Source organism: Plecotus auritus (assembly GCF_963455305.1).
Source record: "Plecotus auritus genome assembly, chromosome: 3".
NCBI classification, from domain to species: Eukaryota; Metazoa; Chordata; class Mammalia; order Chiroptera; family Vespertilionidae; genus Plecotus; species Plecotus auritus.
This window is the reverse complement of record NC_137772.1, coordinates 98,175,757-98,190,746: the sequence shown is the minus strand read 5'-3', so window position 1 is coordinate 98,190,746 and position 14,990 is coordinate 98,175,757. Positions and strand designations below refer to the sequence as shown.

Sequence of the window (14,990 nt, the reverse complement as noted above, 5' to 3'; positions counted from 1 at the left end):
TATGGCTAAAATTTGTGCCAAGTGAATCAGTGGGATGGCAAATGGATGGGGAGGAACTAAAGAGCTCTAACTCCTATTCCAATAGATGGGTGCTTCTCCCAGCACCAACCTAGTTGGTTTTATCCAAAGGACTGGCACAGGGGAGGACCTAGTTCACATTCAAAAGTGGTCAGAGAACGGAAATGAAAAATGCAATGCCCAATCACCTTAGGCTGAAATAGCTTCCATTCACACGGCATCAATGGCTTATGAAAAGCAAGGCAATAGAAACCAGGACAGTCTGTTCCCTGTATTTGTAAGCACACGGGGGTAAACTAGGAAGAAGCCAGAGCTGTAAGTGACAAGGCCCTGCCCAGCCACCAGGAAGGCTAAGGGAGCCAATAGCTCAGCATACCTCTGTCCATTCAAACTCTAACGAAGAGATATAACAGTGGCATCCCAGACAAGTGCGCCTGGCCTATTTGTGCTTACCGTGTCTCTCCTTACAGAGCTCTGGCCACCTTTGGAAATATCATGAATCTTTAATTGAGCGAGCCTCACATATAGTATGTGTTCAGCAAATAACAGGATTCTTCTCTCTAGAAAGACTTTATACCACAGTTCTTAAGAATATGGCCTTTGGCAACTCTAATCTTTCTGTGCTGTTTATTAGTTTGGCAGACTTGTGCAAAGTACTTTAACAGCCTCAACGTCTTTGCTTATTGGCCTTTTAGGGTTGTTGTGATGAATCTATTTAATTGATATAAGACAAAGACCAGCCCATAATAAGTGCTCAATAAATGGCAGCAAATATTTTTATTCCATGACCCTTCAGGGGTTTATGCTACATTTATTGCACCATATAAACTAGTTGGTTTATATTTGTCTGTTTGCCCATACACACAGATTATAAAATTTTCTGGTCAAGAGCTATTGCTTACTCATTTTTGTATTCCCAGCACACAGCATGAGGATCGTCACCTAGTAGGCATTGAAAAAATGAACATTATTTAGCATGCTTGGCACCCAGATATTGCACCCAGAACCAATGCATGGCAGTAACAAGAAGCATGCCTTTCATTGCTACTTGTTGCCAACTCTTTATTCCCAGCTGCAGATTATTCTTTTTCTTAGTCTAATGACAGTCCCTTGCACAGCAAAGTTTGGGCTCAGTATTTCTCAGTTCATGAGACCCTGCCTCAGACATTCCAAATCAGAGCTATGGAATCTACAGTTTAACACAGACCACAGTAGATTTCGAAGTCCTTGAGAGGTTGAAGAAATGGCCATTGGGTCAGCAGCATGCAGCAAGCAGAGACTAGCAGGCCACAGGCAGCCTCTGAAACAGAAAGGCAAAGTTTCCTTTCCAACTTCCACAAGGAGAGAGCAGTGATTCTCACACCCGCAAAATGAAGGGTGACACCACTGGGTCTCAACAAATGACACTCACATGGAGCCATAATCTGTGGTCAATAATATCTCCCAACCAAAGAGAATGTAGCACTTCTTTTCTCAAATTCTGTTGGTTCTATCAAACCCACAACTCTCTAGGACCCACCCAGTCCAGAGGCAGGGGTTTCTTTCTAGTCATTTAGGGAGGAGGAGGGACTCAGCATCTGCTGTGCCCCTACTATGTAAAAGGCCCTGTACTTGGAAGCACCCATGAGAAGAACAATTTACTATCATTTGAATTTAATGAGACTTAAACTCCACATTCCCACAGGAAGGTCTTTTTCTTTCCCCTGAAGAGCACAGGAGGTTAAAATAAAAACCTACCAATTAATAGCTGCATTACAGGTTTTGTTTCCATTAAAGCAACAGGGATTTATACCTTCAGCTAGAGCCACATTCATGTAAAATGCACCATTAAAGCAACCGAAGTCTCGTGCTCCATACAGATGAATCACCACAGAAACAGTGAGCACAGATGCTCAGAGAATGGACAATGTGAATTGCCAAGACACTGATTAAGTTCTTAGTTGATTTTTATCTAAAATGCCTTGGCCCACACCATTACAGTGGAGAGGGCCACCAACTATAGAAGCTAACAATGTATGCTTTTGTATGGATCAGCCTCTGGAGAAAGACAGGAAAAAGTGTCCACCCAGCTCAAATAAATGTCCAGCAAAGGCACCTTAGATTTGGGAGATGCCATGTGGACTATGGACAAAACACCTACATAAAACCTTTTATCTGGACTTTTACTCTTAATACAAATAGTGTTCTGCTCTATGCCCCCAGCTCAAGCAAGAGCAGAGAAGCCAGGGCCAGAGGCAGCTCTGTGCTGACTGCATGACCTGAGCATTGCCTGCAGCTGCCTTTTCTAAGGGCACTAATGGTTCCAGGCATCGTCCACCCCACACAGCGAGCTTGTTGCAGGTCCAATCTCTGCCTTTTCTCCCAGTATGAGCCTCTTAGAAGGTGACATGAAATAAGTGGCTATCTGGAAGGATCCACTGACTTTAGAGTGGCAGGTTGTAACAAGGATGGGAAATGGTCATTGAGAAAGGTAATTTTGTCAATGATCTCTTCTTCAAGGGTTTACATCCATATTAGAGAATTACCCAGACTCTCCACTTCTCTTTCCTATCAGTGTGTTTTGTTTTATTTTGTTTTGTTTTCTTAACAACTGTTATTATCACCTCAATAAAGGCCTGGAAGCAGCAGGAAAATGAATCTTGTTGAGGCTCCACACGCCCACCCTGAGAAAAGATTTGAATGGGAAGACTAAAATGTCCAAATAGATGTGGATTTCATGAATCCATGCTTCCTCAATTGAGTGTTTTCATCAATAACGAAGCAGACTGTGTGGTAGGGTTCCCTTCTGCTACTTCATCTCAGTGGCTTATTTAGAAGATCCCATGACTTCACAGTTCTGGCTTTTCCTCTGCTTTCTTTTATTCTTATGCATTGTTCCCCAGGTTCTGCCTTTTGTTCTTTGATGTTCCCCCTTTCATGACCTGTAGGATGATGATTATCTAATTACCTGACTCACTAAAGACATTGTGCCATAAGGAAAAAGATTATGTCTGTATTTTTTTTTTTTTTTTTTTTTGTCAATAGATGTGTCTGGAATGTGTAGTTGAATTTTCACATAATCCTATCATCTCAAGACACTGAAAGAAATACTTTAAATGCATACTGTATTTGACAAGACAGTAATATCCCCAACTCAATAATAAGAAGAAAACCAAACAAATAAAATGTGCAAAAGACATCTCTCTGAAAGAAGATTTACAAGTGGAGAGTCATCCTGAGCACTGTTCCCAAAGTGGGCTTTGCCAAAAACTAGTTTGACAAAGGCCTTGAGATATAAGGCAAAGAATTTGAACTTTGCCCAAAAATTACTGAATGATTTTAAGCAAGGATTGAGATTTAATTTTAGAAAGAGCAATCTACATGTTAGTAAATGTTCTGTGTAAAAAAAAAAAAAAAAAAACGGTCCTATGGTCAAAAATGTTTAGAAAGCCTAAACCAATTTATCAAGAATCTTTGCTGCTGGATTTCTCATAACAATCTTTTACAGGTGGACTCCAAGGGAAGGCAAGATAAGAAGTGCAGTTGCTCAAGAAACCCATAATTTAAGGAACATGGCAGAGAACTGCTTCCTGGAGGACACGGTAAAGAATGTTCCTTGTACCTTCCCAACCACATTAATTAGTCATCCTGTCTCAAAAAGTCATTCCCAAATGTACTTTCCATCCTATTAGCTCTTTTTATCGGAGAATCTCTATTTTAAACCACTTCATATATAGTCATTAATTTTCTGCTAAGGCAATTCTATTACTTCCATTTAACCAGAGAATAAACTGAGAAGCCAAATTGAGTGATTTGCCCACTCAGGAAATTAGTGGCCTGATTGGGTTCAGCTCTGATTCCCAAGGCCTCACACCCTGATATGCCACCCTGATATTTTCTGCCTTTGTGTAGAAGGTAAAGACCTGAGCTTTCAAATCAGTAAAGGTTGGGCTCAAATCCTAGCTCTGCAATTTCCTTGAAAGTTATTCAATCTCATTAAGTGCCTGTAAATTGGGGATAATATGGACACTTGTTTCATAAAGTTATTGTGAGGATTAAATATGATAATATATATAGAGTACTTAGCACAGTAACTGGAACAAATGAAGAATTATGCTGTTGTTATTATACACACCTGGAAGGAAATATTTCTCACCCAGTGCCCTCCCATAATATTTTCTTCATAATATCAGAAAACAAGCCACACCTACTGCTGCACTGTACAATACACTCATTTGCAGATAAAGTCTGCTATGGGGCTATTAGGATAACAGAGGACATTCTTGGAGAACTACTACATCAGTAATTATCCAATTATTCATTCATGAATCTATCATCTACCCATCTATCCATTTACCCATCCATGTATTCATCTGTTTATCTATCTATTCATACATCCACTTATTCATTTATCCATCCACCCAACCACATCTCTACCCATCCACACATGTATCCATCCATTCATGTTTACTGTATGTAGAAAACACCTACCATATTTAAGCCCTGTGCTAAGTGATATGGAAGTGAAATGGGTTATACTAAGATAATTAAGAAATGGTCCCTGGTCTCAGAGAGCTACAAATACAGACAATTATAAGAAATTATAAAGCAAAATGGAACATAAAAAGTGTCATAAGAGAACTTATTGAAGGTGAATGAAGGGTATGTTCACATAGGAAGAGTAGTAAATTATGAGCCAGGAGATCTTCTTTTAGTCCTAGCTTTAACATAAGTCCCAGTCACCTCCCTAGGGTTTGGTTTCCCCACATATACACTGAGGAGACAGAAGTGAAAGATTCCAAAGGATCTTTTAGTTCTAACATTTCAATTTCTCTGCCTCCAGGTAGAGCAAGATAACATTCAAATTGAGCACTGAGTAACAGATATGGCATTACAGGAGGAGAGAATGATACAGCAAGTTAATGAAGACAGAAAGATATGAAATATTAATGGAATGATGAGTGCTACATTCGATTACAGCAAATGGCAGAAAGAGATCATGTCTTGAGAGTTTGATCAGAATATATTGTGAAGAAACTTAATTTATAGGCTAAGTAATACACACACTCACACATGCACACACACAATTGATTGACATGTGATCAGTCCATATCTTTAAAAAGTAAGCTAGAGATTAGAAAGGGTGAGGTGACACTAGGAACAAGTAGACCAGGAGACTGGGTAAAGGTTTTTATAATAGTTTAGGTAAATAATAACCAGGGTCTAAATTAAAACAGTAATAGGAATGTAAAGGAGAAAAAAATGTGAGAATATTTACAGGCACAATCTACAAGACCTACTAACTCATTAAGAATGGGGAAAAGTAGTTAGAGAACATTCTGAAGCTTTGTGTTAATGATTAGAAAAACACATTCTACCTCTCCTGAGCACTGACCAAATGTCAAGCCTTATGCTGGCCTTGGACATATTCCAATGAGCAGGTCAGGTGTAGTCTCCACCTTTGTGTGACTTGTGACAGCAAGTCATTCTGAGAAGAGCCTCTACTCAAATAAAAAATCACTCATTCTTTCAACTAGCAGTTACTGAGTACATACTATGTACAAAACTGAGTTAGATTATTCCAATACTGGAAGGAGAGAATGAAGAGAAATGGCATTTCATCATGATTGACATCCCACATGGTACTTAGAATCAGCATGAATCAGAGTCCCCAAAGGAAAAAAAAGGTCAGAGAAATGGGAAGAATTATTTTCTATGTAGCACGTAGTAAGGATTCTTCTTATTATGTCTGTACACAGCTCATTCTCTCATGGTTACCTCTTCAGTACACCACCCACATTGCTGTACACAAAGGTAGGATGTGGCAATAGTCAACCTACCCTGTGGAGTTAAAGTCTCCATTGAAAAGGGCCCTGGAAAAAGCTGAGCAGGGATGCAGGGTCTCCTCTGCATGCCCTAAAAACACTCTGATTGCAGAAGTTGAATTCTTTTGGATGACTGCTCTCCTCTCAATTACTCCTAACCAAAATGAGGCAGCAGCTTGGGTGTGTTGAAAAAAGCCTGGGAGAGGACACACAGGCAGTGCTCCATGTCTCTGCTGCAGGGTTCTCTATCATGGGCACTCAATGAAATAAGAGAGAAATTAGTTCCCTCCTGCCTGGACTGTCTTTCCTGCCCATCTGTTTCATGAAAACCTACTCATATTTCAAGTCTTAGCTCCAGATTATCTGATCTAGAAACCTTTCTTCATTATGCTCTCCTATCCCAGCCACAATGGGCCATTCACTCCACCCTATTTATAATTTCAGTGGGACCCACGATTGTTCATTTTAATCTTATATATTCAGGTATCTTTCCCCAAAAAAACTGCAAACAATCTCTCAGGCAGGACTCTTAGTCATCTTCAAACCTCAGCACTTGGCCTTGTAACTGACATTTAGTTGTACTTAAGCACTTGTCACTAAGAACAGTGGTGAAATGACAGAGACCTCACTTTGTGGCAGGCAGTCTCCTGAGTGCTTCACATGCATTATAGAATATAACCTTCACAACAACCCTTGGAGTTTGGTGATTTGTGTCCACTTTACAGTTGAAGAAACCGAGGCCCAACAAGCTAAGCAACTTGCCAAAATGAAAGTGTTACTTTCTTTCCTGGGATCTCCATCACCACAGATAGGTACTAGGTGAAACGGTCTGAAATTAAGAAAACTTCAAATCTTATTGCAAAACTGGAGAATATCACCTAGTCAGGGTGGCTCAGTGGTTGAATGTGGACCTATGAACCAAGAGGTCACTGGTTTGACTGCAGGTCAGGGCACATGCCCAGGTTGTGGACTCAATCCCCAGTAGGAAGCAGGCAGGAGATAGAAGCAGACAGAAATGATATTTCTGTCTCATTGATGTTTCTATCTCTCTATCCTTCTCCCTTTCACTATCTCTAAAAAATCAATCAATAAAAATATTTTTAAAAAAACAAACATACCTGGGATTGTCAGCTTCAGCCAAGCTGGCACTGAAATGGGGGAGAGGGGGTATATATGGATATACACTAAGAGTTCTTGCTATTCACCCATATCACTAGAGGCTCTTTAAAGATAATACCATAACACACAAGCCATGTAGTCTCATCATTAATAGTAGTTAATGGTTAAGTAACATCTAATAAAATAGATTTTAAAATTTACACAGCTGCTCTCTCTCCCACCCTATCTCTGGAGACATACTCATTTATAGCAACATTTTCTCTCATTGACTACCAATGAATGACCTTTCCCACACTGTCCCTTTTTCAGATACAGAAGGCAGAAGACTCCTCTTCCAAACCCATCTGAGAATATGTATTGGTAGGAGAGGAAAGAGGCCATTAGACATAAAGAAGATTTGCTGGAGGTAGTGATAACTGCTTCTATCCCACTGCCCACCTCCAAAAATAGTCTCTTCGATGGCCACAAGCCCAGAGATCCCATGAGAGAACCAGATCAATTGCATTCTTATTAAAAAGAAATAGCCCACATGGGCCTGAATCCTGAATGGAGAAACAAAAGAGAAATGGAGGAAATCAAGCAAGCTCCCATAGCAAAGGTTGCAGTTGAAACTTTTATCCAACCACTGTGGCAGACCAAGACATTCTGTACAGTCAGAAGAGGCTTAATTAACCTGACTCAGAAGTCTAAGGTCAGATGATTAAGAACATTTCACAGCCTGAGTTGTAACATTAGAGATGCTACAGGTCATCCTACCATACCACTCTTGGGCTCCAAACTGGATAGCATTTAGTTTTCTCCAAGCCGGGCTTAGTTTAAGATCACTGAGAAGGCGACACATCCTCCTGTCCTTTAGAAACCCACAATTGTTTATTTGTGCATGTGTGTCTGAAATGTTCTGCTGGTGGGTTGTGCCCCTCAACAAATAAAGCTTATAAAAGAGGAAAATTAATTTAAGTAGCAAAACAATGACATTATTTTAAGTGTCCTGGGAAGATTTTCCCATAGTTTATGGGTTCATTTACTTATTCATTTATCCTTTCAGCTAGACTTTGAGGGGGCATCAGTTTAGCATTATACTCCATTACAGGAAGCAGATCCACAAAGACACATATTCTATCAGCTTTCTTTTTTTAAGTATATTTTTATTGATTTCAGAGAGGAAGGGAAAGGGGGAGAGAGATAGAAACATCAGTGATGAGAGAGAATCATTGATCCGCTGCTTCCTGCACATGCCCAACTGGGGATCAAGTCTGCAACCCAAGCATGTGCCCTTGACCGGAATTGAACCTGGGACCCTTCAGTCTGCAGGCTGAGGTTCTACCCACTGAACCAAACTGGCTAGGGCTCTATTAGCTTTCTATTACTGCTGTAACAAATTGCCACCAACCTAGGGGCTTAAAACAACACAATTTATTATCATACAGTTCAATAGATTAGAAGTCCAATGTTGTACTCACTGAGCTAAAATTAGGGCATTGGTAAGAATGTATCCTTCTGGAGGTTCTATGGAAGAATCAACTTTCTTGCCTTTTTCAGCTTTTAGAGACCACTAACATTCCTTGGATCCTAGCCCCTTCCTCTGCATTCGAAGTCAGCAACATCAGACTAAGTCTTTCTCAAGCTATCATCTCTCTGGTTCTCTACTCTCCTGCCTCTCTCCTCCACTCTTAAATAGTTCTTATGATTACATTGGGTTCACTCTGACAATCCAGGATAACCTCTCCACTTTGAGGTCCTTAATTTAATTTTATCAGCAAAGTATAGCATGCTATATACTATTATATAATGTCAAAATATAAGGTAATATACAGGTTGAAAGGATTAGGACTTGGACATCTGTTTTCCTGCCTACCCCAGTCCAAGTCTCAGTAGTGTTTATTTTTTTTATATCTGATTTAAACCGACTAACCTATCTCCTTGGCTATGCTTTAAGATGTTTTCATAGGCATCATTTTTGTAAATGTCCTTAGGCCTACTCTGATTTCCTCTTAATCATCAGCATGCACATTCTTCTTTCCTGCAGTCTCCACTTTCAAGATGCCCCATCTGAACAAATAATTTATTATTTAAGACACATTAGTCTGATGTTTGATTTTGAACAACATAGCAAACACTAAGATTAATATCCATAGACTTCTGAGGCAATGGCCTGCTCTTTGCTTTTCTCAAAATGGGTTCCTTGGGCCCAGTCTAGAGGGCACTTAAGTTGTTAGCTTCCTGCTCACAGCAGGGTATGTCTCAGCTCTCTGCTTTTGCCATGTCTCTAATCTCTATTCATCTCTGGCCTGCTGAATCGGCAGCCTAGATTAGCCATTTTCCCTCTTATGTTTATTTCTAATTTTGAGACTGTTTACACTGCTCCAATTTCTAACCTCTACATGTGTTGTGTGCAGGATGATGCCCCTGGCCTCCAAAGTCCACATCCTAATACCCAGAACCTATAAATGTGTTGCCTCACATGGCAAAGGGAATTTGCATATGTGATTGAGGTCAAGGATCTTGAGCTGGGGAGAGTATTCTGGATTAAGTGAATGGCCCAGTGTGATCACAAGAGTCCTTCATATGGGACAACCTTACCTGGCTGCAAAGAACCAGAGAGCGACAGCAGTGGGAGAAGGACTTGATGCCTCCTTGCTGGTGCTGATGAGGACCAAGAGAATGATAGAAGCTGGAAAGGTCAAGGAAACAGATCCTTCCACAGAGCCTCCAGAAGGAGCTCTGTCCACACCTTGACTTGAGTCCATGGATACCTTTGTCAGACTTCAGACCTGCACAACTGTAAGGTAAAAAAATAATATTGCTTTAAACTACAAAATTACAGCAATAAAAAGTTAAAACAATGTGCATTATTTTCATTTCATGCTGATGACTGCAGCCCTCAAAATGAAGGCAACTCAAGAGTCATTAGTGGAGAGATTGGAAGATGGTGACTGGCAGGAAGGTAGGGAGGGGAAGAGTGTGTGAGAGAGTGAGGAAACCATAGGGGAGAGTGTAGACGTGTGTGGTGTGTGTGTGTATGAGCTAGGGACAGTTAGATTCTGCAGGTCCTCCAAGGGGCTGCCAAACCACTCAGTCTTAGATGGCAGAGCCCCACGCACAAAGCAGACACTTCTGGGAGGCCATTGCCGGCACAGAAACCATGCCATCTTGAGGAACAGAGCTTCTTGAGACTAGGATCCTGGCCTCAGCACCACCCAGTCACGTCTCAGATGCAAACCAGGATCCTGCAGCCACTGGGGACAGAGAACTGTGACCACAGCTTCAGACCAACAGACAACAAGAATCCAGACTTCCCGGCCACAGATTTCTGTGAGTCAAAGAGCCTATCCCCCTCCCCGCAGGATCATGGATAGCGCCATAGTAACTGATAGATGCGCCCCTCACTCGGGCCACAGCGCCCCTATGGGAATTTGAGTTTGGGAGCGCACGCACAGAGACTGGAATCTGCTCACCGCAACCCTTCGTGCAGCAGTGCCCCCTGACTTCGATTCTGGGCAAGCGCACGCGAAAGTCTGTTTTCCACAGTGCACACAAAAGTCTGTTTTCCGCAGCACACACAGAAGTCTGTTTTCCTCAGCACATACAGAAGTCTGTTTTCCACAGCGCACAAAGAAGTCTGTTTTCCGCAGTGCAGGCACGCCACAGTGCTACTGTGCAACCCAGTCCCCCATGGTGACCGGGACCCAGATTATCCCGGCAAGAGGCAGCACTGAGCACCACTGACTTGACTCTGTTTCTTACTGTGTGCACCTGGGATCCCTGACTCACAGCGCATTCACTCTAAGAGCCAGTGACTCCAATTCTTGGTGCATGTGCACACGGGGACCCTGATTCTCAGTGAGAAGCCGCACGAGACAACAGAGACTCTGATACTTGATTCTTGGTGCAGACACAGGGAAACTCTGACTCCTGGCATGTGCTAGGGTACTCATTTTTGGCACACGCCAACAGCGCAGTGCAGGCAGGGTCCATGATTCTAGGTGCGCACACGAGACCACACTGAATGCTGGTAACACTGACCTTGGGCGAGCCTGGTTCCCACCAACCCACAGCAGCCACACGTCCTAGTGTCGGAGCACTACAGTGATACTCGGATGGTGCGAAGCTCCCACAGCACATGGCCCAGGTCCAAGCAACTTGAAGTTTGAACCTTCTGGTGGTAGTCAGAATGGGGAGACGACAATGCCCAGAGGAAAGAAAATGAGGAGTCGCCAAGAAAGGAAATTAGTGAAATTGAAGCATGCAACATGACCGAAAAAGAATTCAGAGTAATGGTCATGGAATTCATACATTGGATGGATGAGAAAATCAACAACCTATGCAAGAATCAAGAAGAAATGAAAAGTGATATAGCTACAATCAAAAACTCCATGAAAGTTTCAATAGCAGACTAGAAGAAGCAGAGGACCGAATTAGTGAGTTAGAAGATCAGGTACAGAAACAAACCCAATCTGAACAGCAACTGGAGAAAAAAAATTAAAAAGCAGGAGGAAAGCATAAGGCAGCTTTGGGACAACATGAAACGAAGTAAGATACGTATAATAGGGTTGCCAGAAGGACAAGAAGAGCAGCAAGGATTAGAAAACCTATTTGAAGAAATAATGACAGAAAACTTCCTGGATATGGGGAAGAAAAAAGTTACACAAGTACAGAGATCCCAAGCAGAATCAATCCCAAAAGACCCACACCAAGACACGTCATAATTTCAATGGCAAATATTAACAACAAAGAGAGAATCTTAAAGGCAGCAAGAAAGAGACAGAGGGTTACCTACAATGGATCCCCCATCAGATTATCAAATGATTTCTCAACAGAAACACATCAAGCTAAAAGGGAATGGAAGGAGGTATACAAATTGTTGCAAAGCAAAGGACTGAATCCAAGAATACTCTATCCAGCAATACTATCAATCAAAATTGAAGGGGAAATCAGGAGCTTTGCAGACAAAAATAGGCTAAGGGAGTTTATCACCACCAAACCAGCAATGCAAGAAATGCTAAAGGGAATATTGTAAAAAGAAGAAATAAAAAGGTAAGAAGGAACACAGACACAAAAATAGATATGACTACAAACAAGTACCTTGCAGTAATAACTTTAAACGTAAATGGACTAAATGCTCCAATCAAAAGACATCGAGTGGCTGAATGGATAAAAAAACATGACCCATATATATGCTGTCTACAAGAGACCCACCTCAGAACAAGGGACTCACACAAATTGAAAGTGAAGGGATGGAAAATATCTTTCAGGCAAATGGAAATGAAAAAAAGCTTGGGTAGCAATACTTATATCTGACAAAATAGACCTCAAAGTGAAGGCCATAACAAGTGATAAGGAAGGCCACTTCATAATACTAAAGGGATCGATACAACAACAGGATATAACCATGATAAACTTATATGTACCCAAAGCAGGAGCACCCAAATACATAACAAAACTCCTGGAAGGTATCAAGGGAGAGATCAACAACAATACAATCATAGTAGGGGACATTAATACACCACTGACATCCTCTAGAAAAAAAATCAGCAAAGACACAGCAATCCTAAATGACTCAATAGATCAGATGGACTTAAATGACATCTTCAGAACATTGCATCCCAAAGCCACGGAATATACATTCTTCTCAAGTGCACATGGGACATTTTCAAAATAGATCACATATTGGGTCACAAGCAAAGTCTCCCCAAAGTCAAGAAGATTGAAATCATACCAAGTATCTTCTCAGACCACAATGCCATAAAAATGGAAATAAACTACAATAAAAACAATCCAAAAATCTCAAAAAATTGGAAGCTGAATAGCATGCTATTAAATAATGACTCGGTTACCAATGAGATCAAAGAAGAAATTAAAAGCATCCTGGAAACTAATGACAACAAAAACACAACAATCCCAAATCTATGGGACACAATGAAAGCAGTCCTGATAGGGAAGTTCATAGCTCTATAGGCCTACCTCAAAAAGCAAGAAAAACTGATAGTCAATCATCTAAATCTACAACTCAAAGAATTAGAAAGAGAGCAATAAGAAAAGCCCAGAGTGAGCAGAAGGAAAGAGATAATAAAGATCAAAGCAGAAATAAATGACATAGAGACCAAAAAAAACAATACAAATGATCAATGAAACCAAAGAGCTGGTTATTTGAAAGGATAAACAAGATTGATGAACCTCTAGCCAGGCTCACCAAGAAGCAAAGAGAGAGGACTCAAATAAACAAAATCAGAAATGAGATAGGTGAAATAACAACAGACCCCACTGAAATACAAAGGATCGTTAAAAAATACTATGAACAACTCTACTCCAACAAACTAGACAACCTGGAGGAAATGGACATATTCCTAGAAAAATACAACCTTCCAAAACTCAATCAGGAAGATTCTAAAAATCTCAATAGGCCAATAACTATGGATGAAATTGAAGCAGTCATCAAAAAGCTCCCAGCAAACAAAAGCCTGGGGCCAGATGGCTTCACAGGGGTCTTATACTAAACATTCAAGGAAGAACTAAAGCCTATCCTCCTCAGACTATTCCAAAAAATTCAAGAGGAAGGAACACTTCCAAGCTCATTCTATGAAGGCAGCATCACTCTAATACCAAAACCAGATAGAGACAACACAATGAAAGATAATTATAGGCCAATATCCCTCATGAACATAGATGCCAAAATCCTCAACAAAATTCTAGCAAATTGGATCCAGCACTATATCAGAAAGATCATACACCATGACCAAGTAGGATTTATCCCAGGAATGCAAGGATGGTACAATATCCACAAATCAATAAACGTGATACATCACATAAACAAATTGAGAGATAAAAATCACATAATCATTTCAATTGACCCAAAAAAAGCATTTGACAAAATCCAACACCCCTTCTTGATAAAAACTCTCAGCAAAGTGGGAATAGAAGGATCATACCTCAATATAATAAAAGCCATATATGAAAAACCCACAGCCAACATCATGCTCAATGGACCAAAACTAAAACCATTTCCTCTAAGAACAGGAACAAGACAGGGATTCCCACTCTCACCACTCCTGTTCCACATAGTACTGGAAGTTCTAGCCATTGCAATCAGACAAGAAGAAGAAATAAAAGGCATCCAAATTGGAAAAGAAGAAATAAAACTGTTCTTATTCACAGATTACATGATATTATACATAGAAAACCCGAAAGACTCCATCAAAAAACTAATAGACTTAATAAATGAATTCCGCAATGTAGCAGCATACAAAATTAATGCCAGGAAATCTATGGCATTTCTTCACACCAATAATGAACTTACAGAAAGAGAGACTAAAAAAGCAATCCCATTTACCATCGCACCAAAAAAATTAAGATACCTAGGAATAAACTTAACTAAGGAGGTAAAAGACCTATATGCAAAAAACTACAGGACACTGTAAAAAGAGATAGAGGAAGACATAAACAGATGAAAGAACACACCGTGTTCATGGATTGGTAGAATCAATATCATCAAAATGTCCATAATACCCAAAGCAATCTACAGATTCAATGCAATCACCATTAAAATACCAATGGTATATTTCAGACCTAGAAAGAACTCTCTAAAAATTCATCTGGAATAAAAAAAGACCCCAAATAGCTGCAGCAATCTTGAGAAAGAAGAAAAAAGTAGGTGGGATCTCAATACCAGATATCAAGCTGTATTACAAAGCCACTGTTCTTTTTTTTTCCCCCTTTTTTTTTATTAAGGTATTACATGTGTACATATCTTCCCATTGCCCCCCTCTCAAAGCCACTGTTCTTAAAACAGCCTGGTACTGACACAAAAACAGACATATAGATCAATGGAATAGAATAGAGAACCCAGAAATCGACCCAAACCACTATGCCCAATTAATATTTGACAAAGGAGGCATGAACATACAATGGAGTCAAGACAGTCTATTCAACAAACGGTGTTGGGAAAATTGGACAGATACATGCAAAAAAATGAAACTAGACCACCAACTTACACCATACACAAAAATAAACTCAAAATGGATAAAGGACTTAAACATAAGATGGGAAACCATA

General features: G+C 40.4%; 1 long non-coding RNA gene across 1 annotated transcript in view; it reads right to left on the bottom strand.

Moving 5' to 3' along the window:
- Nucleotides 1-14,990, bottom strand: part of LOC308244637 — a 169,509-nt gene that overhangs the window by 23,467 nt on the left and 131,052 nt on the right. Inside the window, exon 6 of the long non-coding RNA XR_013960154.1 lies at nucleotides 9,522-9,720. This is a non-coding gene — a long non-coding RNA (uncharacterized lncRNA). The remainder of the gene's footprint in view (nucleotides 1-9,521; nucleotides 9,721-14,990) is intronic.